General features: G+C 40.6%; 1 long non-coding RNA gene across 1 annotated transcript in view; it reads left to right on the top strand.

The window, feature by feature from the left end:
- The first annotated feature begins 974 nt into the window (after positions 1 to 974).
- The window catches only part of LOC119567267, a 29125-nt gene continuing 2880 nt past the window's right edge, over positions 975 to 27219 (top strand). Inside the window, exons 1-2 of the long non-coding RNA XR_005227213.1 lie at positions 975 to 1207; positions 10645 to 10697. This is a non-coding gene — a long non-coding RNA (uncharacterized LOC119567267). The remainder of the gene's footprint in view (positions 1208 to 10644; positions 10698 to 27219) is intronic.

The following is a 27219-nucleotide window of genomic DNA, read 5'->3' on the forward strand; positions in this document are numbered from 1 at the left end:
CCTATTTTATACTGTAAGTTGTGGATTAAAATGAATTAAGGATAAAACATGAAATAGAAAAAGTCAAAGCTACAATATATCAATGTCAGGATGAATATGCTTTACAGTCAGATGGACTCAAAGAACATGTTTGCATACAGGATCATAAAAGTAATGCCTTGAAGCTTTCAGACACTCAAGATTCTTGTCTACCCTAGTCACTGGCTACTGCAATGTGCCATGGTGCCTTACCCACCACTGAGATGGTGCGATAAAGGTGGATAGAGATGGAGTATCTTAAAAACCAGGCTGTTTATAACACTGACAGGCACATTATCTCACATATAGTCCAGTTTCCCACTGTGCCTGGAGATACTGACTTACAGAGCTTTCTCCAATGTACAGTCAATAGATTTTTTTTCAAACAAAGGTGTCCCTTCAGGCCCCTATTCATATGTTCCTTCTCTCCCTTGCCTGCCTTTCACATGGTCCTTTAAACATTTCCTTCTCCCCACGTCTTTATAAGCACTGGCTGAGAAGCAGAACAACCTGCATTATAAAGTGCCCTTCCCAGCATGCTTTGCTGAGAGGAAATTGACAAATAGGCCTCCTTTCCTCTTCTTAAGTGGAGAAATCCTGCTTTGACCTGAGTCCATTGTCCAGTTAATCTCCCTGGACCTATTTAAATTCCTCCTGAAACCAAGACTGGGGAAAAGGGGAGACCTGACTCATCCTTCTCTCAAGGTACCAGTCACAGGGCCCTGACAAATACAGAGAATAATTCTTCCTTTTTAAACAGCACATAGTATTTTCTTCCCCTAGGCTTTTTTCTAATTTCCAATGACAGTTGGCTCTGTCACCAAGTTATAGCTGAAATGGTACTAAAAGCAGCCAGATTTCAATACAGTTATTGTTTGCAGTATTCTAATGAGGTTGGCAAGTAAAACCATGCTAGAATCGTATTACCATGATGTTACTAGCAGTTTTGACTGCTGTACTGACATATCTAAATGTTATCTTTCCTTTTTAATGTATTCATGTACCGTGAAGAGGAGGAAGAAGAAAGGCAGTCTGCTTGTTGGAACAAAAGAAAGGCAGAGTCCATTTGGGAAGTGCTCAGATACTATATTGAGAGTGTCAGATAAGAAGATAAAATGTATTCAGAGGATTATTCTGTATCTGCAGAATTCCTTACAGTCAACATAGGGAATGCTACAAATACTGAAAGGTAACCTTATTTATTTATCAAAGGCAAAACTGACAAGTTTGTAAGGGTGATATCAATATGATGGTAGTAGTAAATATTCGTTTGACACCTGGCAGAAACTGGAAAGAAGGATTATGATCAACCCCCTCTTAGCTCCTGCTTGGACCATCCCCCTCTGCCCTCATCTTCATCTGCTGCAGCCTGATGGTATCACAACTCACTGGGATAAGATATCTCTGTCCAGACCCCTTAACTGAGACAGACAGGGAAGCAGGTTACAGAAGCTATTTACCCTTCAAAACTTCTCATTAGATATTATAGAGATTTCTTCTCTTTGAGGACATTATGTGAAATCACCCACACAACAGTAATCCTACAAAAACAAGATATATGAAAAAACAGAGAGAAAATGGAATTAAAACAAAATTATTGGTTTTCTTAATATATCTAGATGTATACTTCTCATAAGTTAAACAAGATAAGGCATTCTCATCTTAATGATAGAGGGAGAAAAAAAGACAGGATATATATCCCACATGACAAAGAAGTTAATGTGGTCCTAAGAGACATTTATGCTACCTGGCTGCACCTGGAGGGACAGCCAGGCTTAGGGCAAGATGAAGTCCAGGTGAGGAGGGGCTGTATAGTAATTATAAAAGCAGGATATTTAGAACAGAAGGGAGCTGCAGGGAAAGGAAAGAGTCTGCAGTCATGCTCTAGAATTGAAGGTGATGGTGTGAAGCCCCAGAGGAAAGGGATAAGGACCAATGTAGAACCCTGACAGAAAGGTGTGAGGATCACGGAGCCTGGAGTTGGGGCTGAAGATCTTTCATGAGGACATTTGGATTATTTGTTGGACTTTGTTACCTAGGAATGGGTGGACTAAGGGTATGCCTACACTGCAATTAGGTACCCAAGGCTGGCTATACCAGCTGACTTGGGCTTGTGGGCTTCAGGCTAAGGGCCTGTTTAATTGTGGTGTACAAGCCCAGGCTCTAGGACTCTGAAGTGGGAGGGTCCCAGAGCTCAGGCTGCAGCCTGAGCCTGAATGTCTATTCCACAATTAAACAGCCCCATGAACCTGAGTCAGCTGGCACAGGCCAGTCACAGGTATCTAATGGCAGTGTAAGCATGCTCTAAATGGTGACTTGATGGGAGGGCTCTGTTACAGGAAGAGACACCTCCACAGTGGCAGAGTTACTGTTGGTAGAGGGCACTAGAGCGGAGAGACCCTGTTATGCCACTCTCAGGTAAGAGGGTGGGGGGTCAGCAGTTAGTGTACTCTTTTTCACATGTCTGTAAAGCAAGTTCCTGTTCCGAGATTCTCTTGTTAGAATCAGCTCCTTTTTCTGTGGCTGGACTCCTTCACTCAACCAGCCCAATAAGCCCCACCCTTCCCACCTTCTTAACCCAGGGCAGACCACACACCACAAAGCAGTTTGCTCTACTTACTTACACACACAACAGAGTTATGTGGCCTCTACTCCTGTTTTGAAATGGAGTAGATCAAAGTGCATTACAGAACTTTCAGTGTACACCAGCAGGGTCAAGATACGCACTTAGTGAGCAACAGGGTAGATTTACACTTGAACTTGCTGCTAATTAAGTGTTTGTGTACAGATAGCCGGTGAGGATACAAAGACCTGTGAACAATTACTGTTAGCTTCCCCTCACATGCTCAATAACTGAGCTTAAATACTGCCTTTCACAGACACCAATGGCTGCTTGTAGCCATTTTAATTCACACTCTTTGGTCAATCTCCCCCACATAGATTTTTTGCCTTTGTCATCAACTATGAATTATGGCTAGAGGTCTAAACCCTCTGTTGGGGGAAGCTTTATTTAAAACAGAAACATAAATGCAAAGAAGTTCCTGCTTCTGTAATAGGGGCCAAACACAACAGGACTGAACCAAAGTGTAATGGGATGGGGGGTGGGGTCGGGGAGGGAAGGTGACTTCTTCTTTGGTGTTTGGCTGAAACAAGAGGAACCTCCCCTGCTGGCTCTCAATTCTCCAACTGCAGAATTCATGTCAGGCACTGAAACTGGATTTATTTGTATGCCTATGGTACAGCAAGTAAAACCTATTGGAAAATGCTATGACACAAAGCCAGAGATCTTGAGTTTGAGAGGCAAAAGGTTCATACACAAGCCTGGCAGCAGCTGTCTTGGGAACTAGGCTCACTGAAAGCTTCTATGAAATAGAGAAAGGATACAAGAGAAAACAAGTGTCACCAAATGCTTTATATATACAATTACAGATTTTTGTAGAAATTCATCAATGTTTGCCAAACATCATACTTTAATTTTACTGGAAGAGGCTATATTTAGTAGTTTTCTATGTAGCATCTTTTTCCCCCCTAAAGCCACACTTCCTCAAGTAGGTTCACGGCTTATTCTTGCTGTCTGATCTGATCATCTCATATTGGTGAGGTATCACTGTAATTGTTGCAATGAAAGATGGTGATGAAGTGCTGTTTTCTCTCTGACATTTCCACCACAACCCTTAAATGCTGTTTTTTATGAAGTGGAGTCAATGCCCCCTTGAAAGACCTTAAGGGAGAAACTTAGTAAATCAGCACACTTGTTATAACACTGCATTAATCTACTCAGGTACTATATACCAAACATATTTTTTAATTAATTTGCTTCAGTTGTGTCTGCACTCCTTTTGGGCAATATTTCATATGCTAGCAAACAAATGCAGGGAGGATTGTTTACTGAAAAAGCAAATCTTAAGTGAATGCTGCAGAATATTAATGGAAAAGCAAATTTCTCAAGCATTCGCACTTGAAATCTGAGCATTACAAAAATCATGCTCTTGTTTCTATTCCTGTGTGTCCAAAGTTCAAATTTTGAATAGCAAATATTCACAACAAACTGCTTATGAGCAAGCTACAATTATTCAGCAAATACCCCACTGTTTGCAGCAAACATCTCCACAAACAATCTTAATTCTACATTTCCTAACTTTTGAGTGCTTGACTTTGCAATCTTAATGTTCATTTATCAGAGTTTTTGAGTGATATGAATACACACTTATAGAAAAAAGTTACAACAGCTTCAGATGACAAGTATTCATTAAACACTTTCTCTGCTAGTCTATACATACAGTGTTCCTGTAGCCTATCAATATATTGAAATAATTGGATATAAATATGTGCATTCTGCAATACAGTATGTGTATGCTACGTGGACATTCTTAGATTGTTTTACAGTAGTCAATTAACAATTACTATTTCATGGTTTATATTCTTCCTGAACAGCATTAACAATTATTGACAGAGCCACTTAAAACAGGATTTCCTTTAATGACACTTTATTGTAAAGCTTCCTAGACATTATACACTACACATTCTCCTGAAGGTAATAGTACAAATAAGGGAGACTTCCTGTTAGCAAGAGGCAGAAAAAAATGCCATTCTTAAATAGCAGAGAACCTTTAAAGAGCCACATGTGGAACAGATGCCTTGTCGACCCCAGCAAGCTGTGGGAAACGGTTATTACATGTCCTCTAGACAGCTTAACAGATACAAAACTTTCCTATCATCAGTGAGACTCCGCTCCTAAGTGACAAGATTCAATGAGTTCAGCTCAGTCTTTGAGAGATATTAAGTCACAATCAAACTAGTTGATCATATTAAAAAACAGACTCAGACCAACAAAAGCCAAGCAATTCAGAGTGAAGCATTAATTTCTTGGCAAACAAACAATCCTTTAACCTTTGTGCCTAGACATCAGATGCTAAACAGAGGCATTCATGAAATCACGAATGCTTGTGCAGGAACAATTGTTAAAACATGCATTCTTGATTTGATTTAGTGCTGTTTCAACCTGTTCTTGTGTGAGTCCATAATAGGAATCTTAGTATTATTTTAATTTATATTGCAGTAACATCTATAGGCCCCAAACAAGGATCAGGGGCCCATTGTGCCAAACATCGCCCCACCTCACCACCCCCACCCCAAAATGATGGTCTCAAAGAGCATAAGTCACATTTGTCTTCATCTAATAGTCATTCTATAATGGTAAGAAAAGCAATAATTTGCTTATAGAGGAAATGTATATATTTAACAAGCTATGCAAGTGTTATTCTATATTCTTAGGAGCTGATATGTAAGCATAAATAATGGAAATTAGGTACTTAAATATTTATTAATTTAAATATGAAATATAATATGGACCAATAAATGAAACATTTTCATTCTCAAAAGCAATGATGTTTTTGGATTACAGGAGCACAAAACAGTGTCTTGGAAAGAAAACTGATAAACTTTTAGAGTCTATTTTCTATGTCCTTGGAGTGTGTGTAGTCATTACCTCTGTGCAATTTGGACAAAATACTACCAAATTAAAATTCTTCACTCACTCACAGCTCTGGTAGAGAACCAGGACTCCCCCTCCCCAACCATCCCCTATAAATTAAAAAAACCCAATACATGCATTGTATATATGTGTCCCTCCTAGAATTTCGTTGGGCAAGGTTCAGCAGAGAGTAAGTTCTTATTGCAGAACTATACATTCCTCTAGCTAAGAGTTTATAAGGTAAACACCAAGACTGCTTAACTATACTGCAGTGAACAACTCAATAATTAATCACAAGTAATAATCATTAATTAGTCACAAAAGGCATTTTAATATAGTGTGGGATGATGCGGCCTCTGGGAGGTCAGCACTAAACTAACATGAATGTTGATTTACTCCTCTTTGATTGTTTCTCTGACTCCTTCCAGCATTTTGAAGTTGTAAAGCAATATTCAAGTACTAAGTATTACTATTATTATTCTGAAGGGTGACAGGGATCAGTGAGCTCAAGCTAAAGATATGGCAGTAAGGTCTTGAGAAGATTAACATTTTAAGGCTACCTGCATGGTAACATACAAAGATGATTCATACTTAGTGCTGCTACTGTACCATCTTTTACCACTCATGAACACAAGGAAAATCCAGTGAGAAAGTACTGTACGCTGCATAAGACTTATAACCAGTAAAGAAAGTGCAGGGCTAGATTCTCCAGTGCAACGGGGCTGTGTTGCACCACATTGTTGGCATATTATGCTCCTAAAAGCCACCATAACCAGATATGGGAGGATCAGCCCAACTAATGACAGTGGGAATTCACTACACTTGCTGATCACTGCCCAAAAGCTCAGCACAGAGTGGGCTCAAGATTAGGGGAGCATAAAGGCTACCTTTGCATGGCCCTCTTAGGCCACACTCTGCTCTCACTGGCTGTAGTCAAGGATCTAGGCCATAATGTTGAACAGTGCTAACTCGTGCGCAACTTAATACTTTTTACTCAAATCTGTAATAAATATTCTATATACAGTATTTTCTTAAGATGCAATAATGAAACCAGCAAATCTGATTCCATCATAGATTTATAGTTCCATGCTGATTTTTTTTTTTTTTTTTTTTTTACAAAAATCAGCTACATTTGGTAAGGCCTGATAGGATTTAACCAGTGAAGAAAATGTAGAAATCTGAAACATATCACGTGGGACTGAAGCTCAGACACCTGTGAAATGGAGGCTTCAGACACGCACTGTACATCTATTGCAAATGAAGCATATGCATTCAGTAAAGCTTAGTATTCAGGACTATTTTTTCAAGACAAAGGCTGACCTATGATAAGATTTCACCGTCATAAATACAGTTTCAATGGGAATAAAATACATATATTAAACACAGGGAAAGTTAAAATTAACTTAAAAATATACATTGGCAGGTAGATGGATTAGAAGCCTGAGTAGGTCTTTTTGCATCTGTAATTTCTGTGATTCTATTAAATTACACTTAAGAGAGAAGAACTGTACTAGGGTCAGGAGAGTTGAATACTTAGATAAGAAACATCCAAGGAACACTAGTATTACAGGAAGTGGTGCTGGTAATTTAGCAGCTTTATCCTCCCACTCAGTCAGTACTAAACAAATATTCCACCATAATTGTAGGAAGTAGTATACAGCTCAAGGTACTGTTTTTTCCCCTATAACATATAAAATCACTGGCAGTCACTAAGGCTAGATCCTCAAAGGTATTTAGGGGCCTATCTCTTATTGAAATCAATGGGAGTTAGGAGCCTAAATACCTTTCAGGATCTGAGCATAAGGACCTCATCCAAAGTCTAGTGGATTCAATGAAAATATTTCCATTGATTTCAATGATCTTTGGATCAGCCCCTAAAAATTCAATGGCACTATTGCGAGAGTATGAGCACAGGCCAAATTCTACTCTGCTGATTACATCCTGTCAACCAACATCAATTCTGCAGTTTCTACTCATTACATTATTCTTAGCCTCCTAAACTATTGTGTACTATTGCTTTGCACGATTTAAAAGCTGCTACATTACACTGCAGAAATGGCTCCATTTCTGTGGAAATGATCCCTGTCCAAAGTTTGCATATTTTGCAAAAGCATGAGAAGCCTTTTGTAGAGATGAAAAGCATTGCATTCAGTAAATGTAACATTTGTATGATTTCTAAGTGACTGTAAATAACCAAGGAAAATAACAAAAATTGGTATATTTCTAAATAAAAAAAGGATTAGATCACAAAATAGAAACATGCTCTGAATGCTAAGAGGAGAGATAATGGAGAGTGAGGATCAAAAAACAACAATGCTGCATAGAATTACTGTAGTCCTGTGGATAATGACAAGATACAATGCAGTATTCAATTCATCAAATGCGTACAGCATCAGACTTAAATGACTGAAATACAATCAGTGATATGACAATACTTATATCATCAAGAAAGAAAAAATATAAGATTATAAATATACAGTATGCATATGAAAGCCTTTCTGCTTTGGAATTCACTCCCTGCCCCCTTCCCCCAATTGTCCTTGTCTTTGAAATAGCCCAAATCTGTCAACATTCCAGGCATGCTGCTAAGCCTATATGTTTGTGTGGGCATTTGTGGAGGGCTGAGACAGTTGGAATGGGTATTTTGGTGGCAATGTAAGCTGTGGGAGACTCTGATTTGTAACATGTTTTCCAACTAGTAGTTGGTATGTAATAGGGAAGGAAGAAATATGCTGTTCTTTTCATTGTGTAATAATTTTTGTATTGTGTTTTCCAATTAATATCAAGGGCATCTAGAACCCTACCTAGGCTCAACAGGGGACTATATTGCCCCAAAGGGAATGAGTGAGGAGGCAGGAATGATACCACTATTTCTGAAGCATAATCCTTTGTGGTGGTACACACACACACCTTGGCAATATGGCGCTGCACTGGCTCATCACAAGGTGTCTAAATGGCACAATCTAACCCTAAATGCAAAAGGTAGTGTGCTGGCTTTCAAATGCCAGATCTGACTTTAACGGATGTACCCTAATGTTACTGCAGTAGGAATCTATCCCCACAGGGTGGAGCATGTTAAAGATGACCAAAGGGGGGAAAAAAAAAAGAGTCCCCAACATACACAGCCTTTGATGACTGGTAAGAGGGGACAAGGGCAGGAGATTTCTCCTGCCATGACTTAGGAATTCAGTTAAATTCCTTAGACAATGAAACACACCAAAGAGGGAGTGTTTTCTCCCTCTTCTGATAATTAATTCCACCATTTATTTGATAGAGAGGCAAGTGAGAAGCTTTAATGGAAACAAGAATGGGCACTTAAATTACTGTAAAATTCCACGTGAATGGTGCATCTAATTTTAATTAGACACTTCATTTCCCCTTGTATTAAGAAACATGAAAAACTGCTCTGGATGTTAAGATGTCTATACAAAAAGTGACCTTGCTTATGCAGAGAGAGAGAGACTGTAAACTATTCAGTTTTTCTCCAATAGGCTGGGAAGAAAGAAAGAGAGATATTGTTGTATCTATTTTAAAATACTTGGGAGATGGTCAGATACTGCAGTGATGAAGGCCATAGACATATAAATACACTGACAGGCTGACAAATAAGAGAGAACATGCAACAAATTGGTTAATTTATTGAATGAGAATTGTTTGCATTGTTGAATATTTTTTTTTGCCAAAAAAGGAAGGTATTTCCTACTTCCAAATCAGCAAGTCAACAAAGAGGGCTTCAGGCTTTTACTTAGCTCTCAATTGTTACAATAAAACTTAGAGTATACAATAAGGCATCTTCTCATTGTGTTTAACCATAAAGGAGATTTAACTAAAAGAAAGGGTATTTTGTATTTGCTGTTTAGCTATGAAGAACAAATGTATGCAGTGTTCTCTCCATCCCAGTCCTTTTTGTCTTGCTCCTATATGTCTGTAGATATAGGTTAAGTAGGATTTGTTTTTTCCCTGTAGGTCTTCCCTTCCAGATTGAAAATCTTTAACAGTTTTTGATAGTCAGACTTTTTATTTTATATTGTAACATCATTCTAGTGCCTAGAGGCACTTTACTTCTTCCTGCTTTTCACCTGTAAACTGTAAATATGAAGGGTTCCATTTCCAAGTTCTCTAGCTTGTTTTGGGCAATGTAATCGTTGCTCTGGTTGAGCAATGTAATTGTCATTGTAAATGATTCTACAGACAAAAGTTGTGAAAATCAGACTTGGCTTTTCACCCATTCAGTGTGGGTCAAAGTTTATGTTTGCACATTATTCTCTTTTTATCAGCTTCCCTTTCAAACATGTGTACTTTAAACAGTTAACTAAGATGTTCCGCAAAAATGGCAGTCACAAACACATGAATGCTGATTGATTATGGTGTTTTGTCAGCAAAAATAGCTTTCAAGAACTTACTGTTACAGTATTTATTAGAGATGGGCCAAACCAAACCCCAGACCCTTTCAATCCTGAATTTTGGGGCAGTTTGGATCTGCAGCAAACTTTGTGGCATAGATTTTTCTTTAGATGTCTTTTACATCCTGAGATTTAAGTGCCAAGACATTAATCTAATCATGCAGTCAAAATGAAAAGCTATAACTTCCTGGTTCCCTTCAACCATATACCATCTCTATGAAATGTAGTGTGCCTTATAAGATTACAAGCAAAAATGTTTCAATACACACTGATGTATACGTTAAGGTATTTTTAAAAAAATGTTATGATAGTAAAGTATATATTTTTCTAATTCACACTTTTAAATGCTTTATTGTATTTAATCATTTTTCAATTTTTGAAATATATAAGCGTTCATCCGATATTCCACAAAGACTTTGAACTAAGTGTGAGCTAACAGTCAGACATATAACAATTAAAGGAGAATTTGAAATTAAATCAATTTAATCAGACAAAATTTTGAAATTCCACACCAAACCATCAGTACTATAAAACAAAATAAATCAGCCAATGACAAGGCCTTCAAGTTATTAGAGAAAGTTTCTTGTAAGCAATTAATGGAATGTGGATGATCCTTCTGCTCTTCTTTGAAGATACACCAGAAAACAAAGAGAAAAGAAAACTTGTAGGGTGAGAGGTAGCAATAGCAGAAGTTGTTCTTTCAAGCCTCCACTCAAATATGTAGTTAGGATAACCTCCTTTCATCCACAGATCATTATCAAATAAGGATCAGTCATTATTTTGAACAACAGAAATAGTTATAGGTAAGTACATGTGTGTAAATGAATAACCCTTATTGTGTCAGGAAATGGGTCAACTGTGACCCACTCCATCAGACTTGCTACTGCTCAGTACCACAGTTGTCTACTTTCAGATATCTAAATGTATATTTTATTAAATGCTAAATGTGATATTGTAAGTAGCAAAACAACACTTGCTGAGTACTGTGAAGTTTTCTCCCCTAAAATTTAATTTTGTAAATTTCTCTAACTTCAAAATATATATTATAATTTAATGAATAACATTTGGAAATTGAATTAAAGGCCTGTATTATGATATTTTCCAGCTTTACGTGTATAAGGATTTTAGACTCAGATTCTTATTCTCAGTATCTCTTGTTTCAAGGGTCATATTAAATTGTATATAGCACATGTAAAAATATGGAATTTGCCTTTGCCACATCAATGTATCTGGTGTTCCTGACTCATACATAATATGAAATGATTGTGTCCAGACAAGGTCAGAAGCTGGAATTTATATAAGATTTGAAATAAAACAGCTGCTGACCATGTGATCAACCGTTCTTCTGTACAATTCCCTAATGTGTTACTTAATTCTCACCTCCCAAATTCCAATCTGCTTTGATGCCTGTGTATATGCTTTCCACATACAAAAGAAGAGCACTCTAGGTGAAAAGCATAAATGTGAAGAGCACCACAAATTGAACTCAATTACTATACAGACATTTGTAAATTTAAGCCCTGTGTGTATTTTGCAAACTGTGAAGAAGTGGGGTAAATTTCAGGGGGGAACCCCCATCCCCCTGATATCACTCCTGTAAGGTTTTAATGAACAGAGGCCATGGCTTTTGTTAAAAGCTGGCATTTCCGAAAACATATACAAACAGGTGCTTGTGTATACGAATTGCTGCTCATGTGAATGCATATATGATAATCCACTTCATAGACTATTTTAGTGGGTAAGCAGGATAGCAAAATCTAGCTCTAGGGTTTCTTTAATGTAGCAGACAAAGGCATAACAAGATCCAATGGTTGGACTCTGAAATTAGTAATGTTCAAACTAAAAATAAAGTGCAATTCCTTTATTCAGAGTTGCCTAACTCTGGCACAAATTAGGGCTATACAGGAACAGACAGCCCTAATTTATGCTAGGGGAAGATGAAGTTGAAACAGCTCAAAGTGGTGTTAGTGGATAGGAGAATCCAGCCCTATATATCAATTCAAACACAATGGAGGCAGTCAAAGCAGGGACTGGTTCACTATGGGGGACAGGGAGAGTAAAATGGGCCCCAGCCAGGGCCACCCTTCCTAACTTTATCCCCTGGATCCAGAACAGTGCAGGGGACACTCCCCACACTATGGAGGCACTAGGACCCATGTGTTGCCTCCCCTCCCCTGCACTATGTGGTCTTTGGGAATACGCTGCAGAGAAACACCAGCCAGAGACTCCAGCAAGTAGGAGCAGCTGGAGAAGGAGCCAAAGCCAGGACCTCTGGACATTGAAATCACTTTCTGCAGTTATATCTGGATTTTCTCTACCCTGTGCTAATTGTCTGTTTGCTCCAACTCTCCCTTACAATTTCTTCATATCATATTTTCACTACTCAGAGGTCCCTCTTTCCTTCAATGTCCCCTCTCTCATCACTTTTCTTTCCATTTAGTTTATCCCGCCTAACTACTAAACCCACCACCCAAAATAATCATGGAATTAACATGACATTTGTCACTATCACACTGTTCACTCTGCTAGCGTATTACACCGCTTCCCCCACTCTGCATCTGTCTCGTCTATTTAGACTGTAAGCTCTAGAGCAAGGATTGTCCAAACTCTGTGTTTGTACAGTGCTTCGCACAATGGGTCCCCATTCTTGGTTGGTCCTTAGGCACTACCATAATAAACATGATTAATAACAATCATCGTGTTGGCTAAGTGCCAGAATCATTGGATGAAATTCTGTGTTAAGGAGATAGGACTAGATTATCATAACAGTCTCTTCTGGTCTTAAAAACTATCAGTTTATGTATTATAAAACACGTCTGTATAGAATTGGCTTGAATTAGATCCAAGTGTCTACAAGAACCCTCTCCACCCCCACAAAAACCCAAACCCTCCTCCCCCAACCTTGTTCTTTCCTTCTTTTCTTTCCCTCAGTGGATGACAGCAAGTAGTTGACTACACTTTAGAAAAAAGGTCAAATACTCAAAATGTTAAGAAAACATGTCTGAAAATTGACCATTACTATTTTTTCTGACTATGCTTGACGACTACATGCCCATTTGGCAGCTTTAAAATAACTCAAAGGTTTTGCAGTGTTTCAGTAAAGACATCTTAAGAAACAATGATTATACCTAGAAAAACATCTTTATTGTCAATTCGTTTAAGTAACTGTTTCAAATTTTGTATCTTTCATTGGTAACATTCTCATTTTTAAAATTCTCCTATTCTAAATTTCTTTTAACTTACATTTTTATCCCAACATTGTAGAGAAAAAAATCTTTCTCTGTGATGATGATGATGGTTTCTCCTAATGTTTTGCAGTTTCTGCAATGCCTTAGAAATACTGTAAGATAATAAAAAGAAAAGGAGTACTTGTGGCACCTGAGAGACTAACAAATGGTGCCACAAGTACTCCTTTTCTTTTTGCGAATACAGACTAACATGGCTGCTACTCTGAAACCTGTAAGATAATAAATTAGCTACCAAACTCCAGTTTTGAAGTCTTTGCGGGCACCTAGTGAGTCAGATACATAGGAGAAGTAATAGTTCTATGATTAGTTTACAAGGATGTTGTTTTGTACGGGGAGACTTTTCAAACCAGTAAAGTGCCTAAAATCACTATGGCTTATTGCTAAAAGCAGCCAAGTCAGCAGGCTGTAAATTTTTTAGGCCATTCAGCAGTCTCAGTTTAACGAAGGCGGGGGCGGGGGGGGGCGGGGGGGACGGGGACGGGGGTTGGGTGCCACAGAGAGGGCAGCTTGACCCCACATCCTTCCTGTTAAGAATTGTGTTGAAGTTGCTGATACATGCATCTTAGAAGAGGAGGATGTGCCCCAGGAATGTCTATTGGGGCCTCAAGGCTGCAAAATCTGGAAAACCCCACACCTGGTTAATCGATAATCAGAAGGAACCTCTCGCTTGACCATTGAAACTGATTACTTAACAAATTTGCTTTAAGGGACATGTCATTCTATTACTAATGTATAAATAAGGGGAAAAAGTTTGAGGTAGGGAGACTCTTCAGGACTGGACTTTCCCTCTGGATGCATCTTGTGTTCCCCACTAGCAGATGGGCTGCTGCTGTACCACTCGAGAGCCACACTCAGCTTTGGTAATTATCAAGGGTTGGGGGTGTTTTACTAACCTATTGCAGACATGTGTATAAGTGCTTGAGACTAAGTAAAGTTTAGCTTTAAGTGAAAGCACTCTTATGTTGTCCTGTTTGTGCCAGCCATCTATCGGTCGGACGGCCGTGTCTCCCGATTTATTTCCTGACATCACCTCGCATAGAGTAAAAGTTACCAAGAGCTTTGGGTTGAAAGAACCCCAGGTTACAGTTTCAGTATCTTGAGTTACTGACCTTTTTTCCTCCTCAGTTGTACTTAACTGCTTGTTACTTTAAGGAGCATTAGTTTGCATTTTCCATGTATTCCTAAACAGGGTTCTGCTCCTCCTTATTACTCTGCATTTACAATGTACACTTGAGACTAAGACCATCAGAGTACGTTGGCATGTACTGCCTTCCTACTACTTTTTTTTTTTAAGAATCGTAAGCAGAAACGTTGGAAATCACACATTAGCACAGTGTTCAATTTAAACTATAGCCAAAGAGCTTTGACTGTCATGCACTTCAAAGAGTTGGCAAACCATCATGCAGTATTCTTCCAAGCTCTGATTAATTTCCATACTGGTGAATCATGACCATCAAAAGCCATTCTGTGAAAAAAAATTCTGCAGGAACTGGCTCTGTCTTAAGAATTTCAATCAAGCACATTAATAAAAATAGAGCCACATAAGTACAGCCAAACTGTGCTTCAGCAAGATCTAAAGTTGGCCCAATTTTTTCTGCCTGAGACCCCAGCCATAGGGCTGGTATTTTCACCATACAAGTTGCTTGCTATGATGCACCTGCTAGAATGGAGATGTTAATTCCAGGTACTGGTTTGTAGTGGGGTGTTACCCACTCCAGCCCTGGCAGAGGGCTGGAGGGCTAGGAGAACAGCCCAGGCTGAGTGGGAAGCAGACTCAGTTGGGGCCATGCCACAGTTAGGGCTCAGCTGGCCCTTATAAGTGGGCAGGGAGCCAGAAGCAAACAGACTCTCTCTCTAGCTCTGAGAGGGAGGGACCTGGCTGCAGAGACCTAAATAGAGGACCCAGTTTGGAGCAGGGCTGGGGGAAAGGCCAAGGGAGCTGGGGAGCTCTGGCCTAGGAAAGCCCCAGGCTGCAGGCCTGGGAAGGTTTATTAGGTATGATGATTGCAGGGGCAGCCACAGGTAGGCAGAGGCAGCAGGTCCAAACCCCTTCACCTGTGATGAGTGGCTGATACGCTGCAGTCTGCCCAGGGAGTATGGTTAAGTGAGGACTGGCAGTAGCCAAGGCTGAGGTGAAGTGGGGATTGTGGGTTGGGGTTTCCCCAGGAAGGGAAGACCCAGAGGCAGAGTATAGGGTTACTGCCAGAGGGGCAGCACCCCAGACAAAGGGGCACCAGGGTCTGTGAGGGACGGGGGGCCAGAGCTGTGGTGGCCTGCAGAGGGTGCTCCAGCAGCTGGTGAGCTAATTCCCAAGGATGACCAACAGGAGGTGCTGCAGGGGTGAGTCTGCTCCTTTACAAGGTTTAACTAATTTCTGTCTCATTACCAAACTTTAATGCACAAGCCTCTTTAACTCTTGTTACCATTTCCTCTCAGTGCATTCCTCCTTCACTGAATTTTAAACTGTCTCAAAGAAAACTCATGACAGAGCAAACTTACAAAAACCTGCCATTGAGCTTGTAGAAAATGCAACTGCATGCAAGTGGCAGAATTCAAAGCTAATGAAAAAACTGTTAATATCTACAGTGAGATCACTTTATTACAGTTGCTTTCTGAGTAAAATCTCAGTTCTCCATGTGACAGGCAATCCCAAGGCCAGACTGCTGAGAGTGCTTCAGATAGAAAGAGAGGGGAAATGGGAGGAAGGCAACATGGATCAAGAACCTATAAAAACTGTTATATGGCTAGCAAACTTATCATCTTTAACAAGATCTGTGACCTCCTGTAGACCAAAGACCTGCTTGCTGACTGCCATTAACACCTTCCAGAATAATGTAACTTTCTTTTAATTTAGGATTTTTATAGGCAATTTTGAGGTGTGGTTTTTGCTTTGTTTTTTTAATAAATAAAAAAACCCAAACCAAATTCTATTATGTGCAACTGTAACAACCCCTCACTCCCCAGGTCATGCCTCATGAGCAGGATTTCAACCTTGAACCTTCAGGAATGCATCATAGAATTCTACCACTTGAGCTACAGAACATTAGCTGGCAGCAGGAGAAAGCAGTTATCCTGGGGTGGCGTGGGAGGAAATGGCTTACTAGGCCCAGAGGGTGGGTCAGGGGACAGCAGGACTTGACAAACCTCAGGAGTACCATATGGTGCCCGCAGAGAAGCAGATGGCTTGGTGGAGCCAAATACTGGGTCAAGAAAGGTTAGTCTACCGTCCAGACCCCACTACTGTTCCTCCAGAAGTTCACAGGTGTTTACAGTGCAGTAACTGCTGCTGCTTTAGTGGTGGTGTGGGCCCTGGTAAGTGTTCCTTGTAAAGAGCTGCAAAAACAGGACCACATTTGTAGTGCACACCACCATACTTCATTGGTCCTACAAAACACAGGAATTATGCCATATTTTTCTTGTGTGCAATCTACTACCACCTCATCTATTAATTATGTATGAAGAGCTCTCTCTCCTGTATAAAGCACTCCTGTGACAATTTCAGGCTTTTCTACATGAACATTCAGTTCACAGCAATCTACCCCACAATAGCCTACCCCAGACTAATTGTCTCCATAGACACTGTTGACACACATTAGGAGTTTGTTAATGAATTTTGATCTAGTTCTCTTTGAAACAAGATTAGATCAAAGCTCGTTAAACTGTTAATGTACTTCAGCAGGATCTACACAGGCAGTCTGCTGCAGGCTAGTGTGGGGTATATTCACGCCCCCTGCTTTCCATGAACTAAATGTTTGTGTGATGAGACCTCAGGTTTTTTTTATTTTTTTATTTTTTGTTTTTTTTAGAAAATCATGTAATTATTACTTTGGCATAAATTTTCCTAAAGCATGGAAATGGAAGGAAAATGGTGATTTTTTTTTTGAGCAGTTTAATCTCAGAAAAATCTAAATGGAATTTCGTGGGGCAAAGAAAAGGTATTTCGTTAGCCCAAGGGCTTTCACCCTGCCAAATTTCAAATGCCAGTTACAAACAATGGAAGCATTCGAGCTTTTAAAAAAAAAATCACAAGAATCCTTTATAATAGTAAGTATACAGGTTGTTAGCTCCTCCTATAATAAAGGAATGAGCCAATGGTAAGCCTGGAACTCACTTTGGCACTGGACAAGCACATAAAGATGCCAGCTAAGAGCAATGTGCACGTTGCAATACACTGGCAGTTGTCAGTCTGAGGAAACAAAGAGTGATAATATAGTATTTGGCATCTCTATGGGATCAGTGTCCCTTCCTTGCCCCTGAGTGGAATGAGCTGTCAAAGGACTAAACTTAAGAACCACTGCAGAACTAATAAGAATAAAAACTTGCAGCAGGTGATACCTCGTACATTTAATTCCAGCCAGAATAACCTCTTCCCCAGGATTCCCGGTTGGGCAAAAGCACTGAGTCTCCAAGTGACTCTCGTGTGATAGGGAAGGGAAAGTGATAGCAAAGCAGCTCAGGCTCAAACACTGCTCCTGCTAAGGAGGAGGATTATTAAAATTAGATCCAGTAGACATGGACAATTCTTTCTTGGTGTAGAACAACTGTAGGTGATCCCTAAAAATCTGACTAGCTAGCCATTTCAACATAGAACATCTGCATTCCATGGAGAGAGACTATAGTGCTGATCCTCTGCAGAACATAAGATCGGCCATACCGGGTCAGACCAAAGGTCCATCTAGTATGGTATCCTATCTTCCAACAGGTTTCAGAGTGGTAGCTGTGTTAGTCTGTATCAGCAAAAAAACCGAGGAGTACTTGTGGCACCTTAGACTAACAAATTTATTTGGGCATAAGCTTTCGTGGGCTAAAACCCCTTCATTAGACAGTGGCCAATGCCAGGTGCCCCAGAGGGAATGAACAGAACAGGTAATCATCAAGTGAACTATCCCCTGTCACCCATTCCCAGCTTCTAGCAAACAGGCTAGGGACGCCATTCCTACCTGTCCTGGCTAATAGCCATTGATGGACCTATCCTGCATGAATTTATCTAGTTCTTTCTTGAACCCTGTTATAGTCTTGGCCTTCATAACATCCTCTGGCAAAGAGTTCCACAGGTTGACTGTGCATTGTATGAAGAAATACTTCCTTTTGTTTGTTTTAAATCTGCTGCCTATTGATTTCATTTGGTGACCCCTAGCTAATGTGTTATGAGGAGGAGTAAATAACATTTTCTTATTAATTTCTCCACACCAGTCATGATTTTTATAGACCTCTATCATATCACCCCCCCCAACCCCGACATCTCTTTTCCAAGCTGAAAAGTCCCAGTCTTAATAATCTCTCTTCATATGGAAGCTGTTCCATACCCCTAATCATTTTTGCTGCCCATTCCAATATATCTTTTTTGAGATGGGGCGACCACATCTGCATGCAGTATTCAAGATCTGGGCATACCATGGATTTATATAGAAGCAATATGATATTTTCCATCTTATCTATCCCTTTCTTAATTATTCCCAGCAGTGTTAAATTTTTTTGACTGCCATTGCACATTGAGTGGATGTTTTCAGAGAGCTATCCACATTGACTCCAAGATCTTTCTTGAGTGGTAACAGATAATTTAGACCGTATCATTTTATATGTATAGTTGAAACCTGTCATAATCCCAGAGTAGCAGCCATGTTAGTCTGTATCTGCAAAAAGAATGTATCCCAGTCTTTATGCAACAAATTTTTGGGTGGCTTATACTTGGCATGCAACACGTGCCTGAGCCTGCACACATGCTTTAGCAACTTTACACTTGGCCCTTAGCAGTCAATGCACTGAAGAGGCCTGTTTGCACAACCAGGTCTCCAAGGTGGGTAGAATCCATTTGCATTGCAGGGCTAGTCTGGTGAGCAATTGAACTCCCATGAAAGGGATTTTAAAGTTTCCTCCCATGGCTCTCAACTAGCCGAGGCACCTCTGTGCAGAACTGGAAAGATGGTTAGAGAATGATTAAATTAGGCTTGAATAAAGACTGGGAATGGATGTGTCATTACACAAAGTAAAACTATTTCCCCATGTTTGTTTGTTCCCCCCTACTGTTCCTCACACGTTCTTGTCAACTGCTGGAAATGCCCATCTTGATTATCACTACAAAAGGTTTTTTCTCTCCTGCTGGTAATAGCTCACCTTACCTGATCACTCCCGTTGCAGTATGTATGGTAACACCCATTGTTTCATGTTCTGTGTATATAAAATCTTCCTACTCTATTTTCCACTGCATGCATCTGATGAAGTGGGCTGTAGCCCATGAAAGCTTATGCTCAAATTTGTTAGTCTCTAAGGTGCCACAAGTACTCCTGTTCTTTTAGTTGGGATTATGTTTTCCAGTGTGCATTACTTTGCACTTATCAACATTGAATTTCATCTGCCATTTTGTCGCCCAGTTTTGTGAGATCCCTTTGTAACTCTTCACAGTCGGCTTTGGACTTAACTATCTTGAGTAGTTTTGTATCTGCAAATTTTTCCACCTCATAGAATCATAGAATATCAGGGTTGGAAGGGACCCCAGAGGGTCATCTAGTCCAACCCCCTGCTCGAAGCAGGACCAATTCCCAGTTAAATCATCCCAGCCAGGGCTTTGTCAAGCCTGACCTTAAAAACCTCTAAGGAAGAAGATTCTACCACCTCCCTAGGTAACGCATTCCAGTGTTTCACCACCCTCTTAGTGAAAAAGTTTTTCCTAATATCCAATCTAAACCTCCCCCATTGCAACTTGAGACCATTACTCCTCGTTCTGTCATCTGCTACCATTGAGAACAGTCTAGAGCCATCCTCTTTGGAACCCCCTTTCAGGTAGTTGAAAGCAGCTATCAAATCCCCCCTCATTCTTGTCTTCTGCAGACTAAACAATCCCAGCTCCCTCAGCCTCTCCTCATAAATCATGTGCTCTAGACCCCTAATCATTTTTGTTGCCCTTCGCTGGACTCTCTCCAATTTATCCACATCCTTCTTGTAGTGTGGGGCCCAAAACTGGACACAGTACTCCAGATGAGGCCTCACCAGTGTCGAATAGAGGGGAACGATCATGTCCCTCGATCTGCTCGCTATGCCCCTACTTATACATCCCAAAATGCCATTGGCCTTCTTGGCAACAAGGGCACACTGCTGACTCATATCCAGCTTCTCGTCCACTGTCACCCCTAGGTCCTTTCCCGCAGAACTGCTGCCTAGCCATTCGGTCCCTAGTCTGTAGCGGTGCATTGGATTCTTCCATCCTAAGTGCAGGACCCTGCACTTATCCTTATTGAACCTCATCAGATTTCTTTTGGCCCAATCCTCCAATTTGTCTAGGTCCTTCTGTATCCTATCCCTCCCCTCCAGCGTATCTACCACTCCTCCCAGTTTAGTATCATCCGCAAATTTGCTGAGAGTGCAATCCACACCATCCTCCAGATCATTTATGAAGATATTGAACAAAACCGGCCCCAGGACCGACCCCTGGGGCACTCCACTTGACACCAGCTGCCAGCTAGACATGGAGCCATTGATCACTACCCGTTGAGCCCGACAATCTAGCCAGCTTTCTACCCACCTTATAGTGCATTCATCCAGCCCATACTTCCTTAACTTGCTGACAAGAATACTGTGGGAGACCGTGTCAAAAGCTTTGCTAAAGTCAAGAAACAATACATCCACTGCTTTCCCTTCATCCACAGAACCAGTAATCTCATCATAAAAGGCGATTAGATTAGTCAGGCATGACCTTCCCTTGGTGAATCCATGCTGACTGTTCCTGATCACTTTCCTCTCATGTAAGTGCTTCAGGATTGATTCTTTGAGGACCTGCTCCATGATTTTTCCAGGGACTGAGGTGAGGCTGACTGGCCTGTAGTTCCCAGGATCCTCCTCCTTCCCTTTTTTAAAGATTGGCACTACATTAGCCTTTTTCCAGTCATCCGGGACTTCCCCCGTTCGCCATGAGTTTTCAAAGATAATGGCCAAGGGCTCTGCAATCACAGCCGCCAATTCCTTCAGCACTCTCGGATGCAACTCGTCCGGCCCCATGGACTTGTGCACGTCCAGCTTTTCTAAGTAGTCCCTAACCACCTCTAACTCCACAGAGGGCTGGCCATCTCTTCCCCATTCACTATTTACCCCTTTTTTCCAGATCATTTATGAATATGTAGACTAGTAGTGGTCCCAGTACAGACCCCTGGGGGACACAGCTATTTACATGTCTTCATTTTGAAAACTGACAATTTATTCCTACCCTTTGTTTCCTATCTTTTAACCAGTTACTGATCCATGAGAGGATCTTCCCTCTTATCCCATGACAGCTAACTTTGCTTAAGAGCCTTTGGTGATGGACCTTGTCGAAGGCTTTCTGAAAAACTAAGTATGCTATATCCACTGGATTCCCCCTTGTCCACATGCTTGTTGACCCCCTGAAAAAATTTTAGTAGATTGGTGAGGCATGATTTCCCTTTACAAAAAACACGTTGACTCTATCCCAACAAATCATGTTCATCCATGTCTGACAATTCTGTTCTTTACTATAGTTTCAACCAGTTTGCACAGTACTGAAGTCAGGCTTACCGCCCTGTAATTGCCAGGGTCACCTCTGGAGCCCTTTTTAAAAATTAGTGTCATATTAGCTATCCTCCAGTCATATAATCCTAGAATAGCTGGGTTGGAAGGGACCTCAGGAGGTCATCTAGTCCAACCCCCTGCTCAGTGCAGGACCAATCCCCAACTAAGTCATCCCAGCCAGGGCTTTGTCAAGCCTGACCTTAAAAACCTCAAAGGAAGGAGATTCCTCCACCTCTGTAGGTAACGTATTCCAGTGCTTCACCACCCTCCTAGTGAAAGTTTTTCCTAATATCCAACCTAAACCTCCCCCACTGCAACTTGAGAGCATTACTCAGTCATTTGGTACAGAAATGGATTTAAATGATAGTATTCACCCAAGAGTTCTGAAACCTATCTAGTCCTGGTGACTTATTACTGTTTAATTTATCAATTTGTTTCAAAACCTCTTCTAATGACACCAACTCAATCTGAAACAGTTCCTCAGATTTGTCACCTAAAAAGAGTGACTCAGGTGTGGGAATCTCCCTCACATCCTCAGTCAGGAAGACCGATGCGAAGAATTCATTTAGTTTTTCTGTAGTGGCCTTATCGTCCTTGAGTGCTCCTTTAGCATCTTATCCAGTGGCCCCACTGGTTGTTTAGCAGGCTCCTCGCTTCTGATGTACTTAAAAAAACAAAAACAAAAAAAACCCTGCTTTTACTTTTTGAGTCTTTGGCTAGCTCTTCTTCAAATCCTTTTTTGGCCTTCCTAATTATATTTTTACACCTCATTTGCCAGAGCATACCAAATGCCATTTGCTTTAGTCAGGGAGAATTAGGAGTGGGAATCCAATTAACAATTATATTTACAACTTAACCGGGACTTCATTGTACTTGCTGCCTTAATCCTCTTTTGTGCGCGTGCACACACACAGATTTAATGCCTTCATTGACTTTAACATACAGTTCTATGAACATGAATCCAGTGACCTTGCAAACTTTGAAGTAATATAAGCAAACTTTTATATTAAACACATTCATACTAAGCAAAGCCCTTTTGAGACCAGCAAACCATAGAGCCTTTATTTCACCTCCTTACAAATGATTACAGCTTTCCAAAGTAAAGTGTAAGAATTTTACAGCAATTAAAATCACGAACTCAAATTAAATCAAGATGAATGCTGAAAGCAATAAATACATATTTGAGCTTAAATATCAATGTATTTATATCAATACAATTGTTCACATTGCTTATAACTTTCATTTCACACACACACAAAATCACATAATACATAAAAAAAACATCAGTTTGTATAAATGTAAGCAAAAACAAGCATTCCTTTATTTACTCTGGAAGTATCAAACCAGTGTTTTGTACTGAGACAAGAAGTATTATAGCAATAATGAATTTTGAAATGTTGTAGACACCTCAGTGACATATATTGGTCATCACAACGGGACTAAGCCTCTCAAAATTTATCTTTATAAACAAAGGAGATCGCTTTTAGTTGCACGAATGAACAAATGCATCCTGGAAGTATGACCTATATATATTTTTCACACTCTCTCACACTCAAAAAACCTACATTAAAAGCACATTAATATTGCGAAGTCAATCTCTCAAAGTAGGAAATACAGTAATACAGGTTCCCTCTCTTCTCACATGAAGAAATTTCTATGAAAATCATAAAAAGAAAAGGAGTACTTGTGGCACCTTAGAGACTAACCAATTTATTTGAGCATAAGCTTTCGTGAGCTACAGCTCACTTCATCGGATGCATTCGGTGGAAAATACAGTGGGAAGATTTATATACATAGAGAACATGAAACAAAGGGTATTACATTCACACTGCAATGAGAGTGATCACTTAAGGCGAGCTATCACCAGCGGGGGGGGGAGGGGGGGGGGGAGGGAGAGCCTTTTGTAGTGATAATCGAAGTGGGCCATTTCCAGCGGTTGACAAGAACATCAGAGGAGCAGTGGGGGGGTTGAGGGGGGGCAATAAACATGGGGAAATAGTTTTACTTTTCCTCTGATGTTCCTCTCTAAGGTGCCACAAGTACTCCTTTTTCTTTTTGCGAATACAGAGTAACACGGCTGTTACTCTGAAACCTATGAAAATCATGTGGTTCCAGCTCCTATCACTTCCTTGTGGGAGATACAAATACTATATTCAAACAGGTTTCAGAGTAACAGCCGTGTTAGTCTGTATTCGCAAAAAGAAAAGGAGTACTTGTGGCACCTTAGAGACTAACCAAGCTTATGCTCAAATAAATTGGTTAGTCTCTAAGGTGCCACAAATACTCCTTTTCTTTATATTCAAACAGACTATGATTCTGAGAGACTTCCCCTTCTTTTACATTCAGCTGGTTGAAGGCAATTATGCTTTTGTGGTACTGTATCAAATGTCCCTTTTTAATATAAATAAATCTGAAGGATTGCTATGAGGCCTTTGTAAGATTACATAGTGTGGTACTCCATGTGATGCATTTTCCTTTTTTAGTAGTAATTGTATCCATATTAATTAAAACACTACAGTACAAAAACTGGGTAAAGATTAAAATCTTGAGCCTTTTTAGTGATGGAATCAACATACAATTATGTTAAGGAGTCTAGTGGCTGAATGAAAGGCAGCATAAAAGGGAAGTTAATTACCTTATTGTCACAGGAATTCTTTGAGATAGGAACCACATATCTGTATTCCACTGCAGGCATGTGTGCATTTCATGAGACTGGAGAATTCTTGCAGGCAATGTTTTTTGGTTCATGCCTGTGCTCCTCCTCTCCTCATACTCTGCACCATGGGGATAAAAGGAGGGGTGGACTGATGACCTCTTTGGTTCCTTCTCTGCCATGAATCTTGCCAAGAGAGGAAGGAGGGCAGGTAGTAGAATACAGATAGGGACAACAAATCTTGAAGAACTTCAGTTACAATAAAATAATTAACTTCCCGTTCCTCTTCAAGTGCTGGTCCCAGTGTGTATTTCAGTTAGGGTGACTGAGAGGAGGGGAGTGAGAGCATGCACATGGTACAGCTACTCATACAACTGCTGCCCCACAGGACACATTTGTGGAGGAGTCCTGGACCCAGGCATAATGTCTTGAGAATGTGTGGATAGAACTCCAAGTAGCTGCCCTGCAAATGTCAAGTTATGGGCACCTGTTGGAGTGATGCCCCTGTGGCTGTTTGTGGCCTTGTTGAATGAGCCCTTACCCTGTCTGGAGGAGGGAGATCTGTCAATCGATAACAGAGCAGGATACAGCCAGAGATCCTCTTAAGAGATCCTCTGAGATTAAATAGCTAGACCTTGGACTTTTTCTGCTACAGCAACAAACAGTCTAGGTCATTTTCTGATTGATCTAGTTCTTTGCAGGTGAAATGCTAATGTTTGTTGCATGTCGAGGGAAAATACAGGTAAGTGAATTGACTTGTTTATGTGAAAATCTGAAATTATCTTAGGAGTGATTTTTGGATGTAGTCGTAAGTGAGACTGTTATTATGGAATACTGTATATGGTGGATCAGCCATTCATTAGAGCTCCAAATTCACCAGCCCACCTGGCCAAGGTGATGGCACCAAAGGCAACCTTCACTGACTGGAGGGATACAGAGCATGGAGCCAGAGGTTCAAAGGGTGGCTTAGTGAGTGCCAAAGCACTAGGTTAAGATCCCAGTCCAGTCTTGGTTTCCTTAACCATAGAAAGGTTCTCATCAGACCTCTCAAGAATCTGGCCATCACTGGGTGAGTAAAGCTAGAGTAACTGTCTGATGGTAGGTGACAAGTGCTGACTGCTACTAGATGAACCCTAGAGAGCTAAGGGAAAGACTGTCATCTTGAAACTAAGACAGTCTTAAATAGTGGAAATATCCAGTGTTTCTGGAGATATGATTTTGCTGGGCCTAGAGAGAGAAATGTTTTTACTTGAGTAGCTAACTTTCTGATGTACTCCATTCTGCTATCATTAAGAATGGATGCACAGCTTCAGACTAGGAATGATCTAGATTTGATGACCATCCAACTACCAAGTCATGAGATGAAGTGTATCCAGGTTGGGATGCCTGACTCTACCACTCTCCTGGGTCAAGAGATCCAGGAAGGACTGAATGCTTATAGATGGGTGGGACAATATCTGCAGGAGACTAGGAAACCAGAATTATTTGGGCCATTTAAGGGTGATGAGGATGACTTGAGCCCTGTCCAGTTGCATCTTCTGTAGACCATGAGATAGTACAGGGATGGGAGAGAAGGCATAGTTGAAGTGATCTTACAAAGGCAGTAGAAAAGCATCATTGACTGCTTTCCTTGAGCAACCCTGGAAAAATAGCTTTCATTTCCTGTTTGCCTGTGTGGCAAACCGGTCCCAAATGAGGTTTTCCCACTGAGTGAAAATGTTGCTCACCAATGAATTGGATAGCCTTCTGAGGCAGTCTGCCAGCAAATTTTGTATTCCTGGAAGGTACACTGTCAATAGAGTGATATGGTTTTTGATACACCAGTTGCATAAGGTGGCTGCTTTTATACACAGGAGAATGTGTCTCACTCCTCTCTGCTTGTTAAGAATACAGTTACGTTGTCTGACACTGAGTACATGATGAGACTGGATGAATAACAGAAATGTTTTGCAATTCTTTCGGACTGCCCGAAGTTCCGAAGATTTACATGAATTCTTGTTTCTCAGGGCATCCAAGTGCTCAATGCCATGTGACTGTCCATGTGGGCTCCCCAGCCTATCAGAGGGATCTGTAATTATCATCTTGTCATGGGTGGGGGACAGGAACGAACACTCATACACTTGTCCAGAATCTTTCCACCACGTTAGTGAGACCCTTTTATTGGTGGGAACTGTCACTATAGTGTTCATGCTGTGCTTACTTGGTTTGGAGCCAAGCCTGCAGGCAACAGAGGTGAAGCCTGGTGAACAGTGTGATGTAAGTACATGACACCATGTGCCCCAGGAGAGAGGCAAATCTGAACCGATATTTGAAGGTTATGCACAACCTGGTGTACGAGGCTGCATATGGTGTGAAATCAATCCACTAGGAGATAAGCCCTCAATCTGACTGAGTTTAGAGTTGCTCCTATCAATTCTGTAGTCTGCATTGGGGTCAGGACAACAAACTTTTCCATGTTCAGACAGACTCCTAGGGCTGACAGAAGATGAAGCAGTAATGAGGTTGATGAAAAGGCTTCTAAGCTTGTTCTGCCACTGAGTACCTAAACGGGAAGATGGTGAAGCCACTCCCTTTGAAATGTGCTACTACTACTTGAAACACTACGGTGAAGACCCTGGGTGCTGTTGCTAGACTGAATGGAAGCACCCTGTATTGATAGTGGTCAGGACCCACCATGAATCTGAGGAATTTTCTGTGAGCATAATGAATGTTCATGTTAAAGTATACATCTTTCATATTGAGGGCTGTGAACTATGTCCCCTTTTCCAAAGACAGTATTATTGATGCCAGGGTAACCATATGGAATTTTAGTTTGCTAATAAAAAATGTTGTCATTGCATGTGAAGAATGGGTCTCTACCCTCTCTTCCTTTTTGGGATCTAGGAAATATTTAGAATAGAACCCTAC

Source organism: Chelonia mydas, chromosome 10 (genome assembly GCF_015237465.2).
Source record: "Chelonia mydas isolate rCheMyd1 chromosome 10, rCheMyd1.pri.v2, whole genome shotgun sequence".
In the NCBI taxonomy this organism is placed as follows: domain Eukaryota; kingdom Metazoa; phylum Chordata; order Testudines; family Cheloniidae; genus Chelonia; species Chelonia mydas.